The sequence below is a fragment of the Limulus polyphemus genome, unplaced genomic scaffold (assembly GCF_000517525.1).
Source record: "Limulus polyphemus unplaced genomic scaffold, Limulus_polyphemus-2.1.2 Scaffold124025, whole genome shotgun sequence".
Taxonomy (NCBI): Eukaryota; Metazoa; Arthropoda; class Merostomata; order Xiphosura; family Limulidae; genus Limulus; species Limulus polyphemus.
The window spans coordinates 1-442 of NW_013789621.1; the positions used below are offsets into that span (position 1 = coordinate 1).

Genomic DNA, 442 nt, shown 5'->3' on the forward strand with positions numbered 1-442 from the left:
ATAGGCGCTATTTTCCATAGATACGCCCTTTAAATATAGTGAATATTTCTGGCAACTACATTAATTCTAATAAGAACCTTCCCAAAACTACGTCATAATTAGCGAAAGTCCAATTCTATTAATAGTTAGATACCATATTAGACAAAAATCTAACATAAGTGCTTGTGGTGTAGTGGTTATCACATCCGCCTAACACGCGGAAGGTCCCAGGTTCAATCCCTGGCAGGCACAATAGGTTTTCTATTTTTTAAAGATTAGCGCGTTCAATTATCTCAGATATGTTTTTTATCATCTCTTATTTCGTGTTCAGTTGCGACTTACGCTTTTCGCTTTTTGTTTTGTTTTTTCAAGTGTAGAAGGTCATGGACTTATAACGTTAAAATGAGGGTTCGATTCCATCCGGTTAACACAGCAGATAGCTCGATGTATGTACAAGTGTAGC

The 442-nt window shown here is 36.7% G+C and overlaps 1 non-coding gene across 1 annotated transcript; it reads left to right on the top strand.

Annotated features, from left to right (window-relative positions):
- Positions 1-158: 158 nt before the first annotated feature.
- Positions 159-231, top strand: Trnav-aac. Its single transcript has one exon. It is a non-coding gene; the product is annotated as a tRNA-Val (tRNA).
- The last annotated feature ends 211 nt before the right edge of the window (positions 232-442 follow it).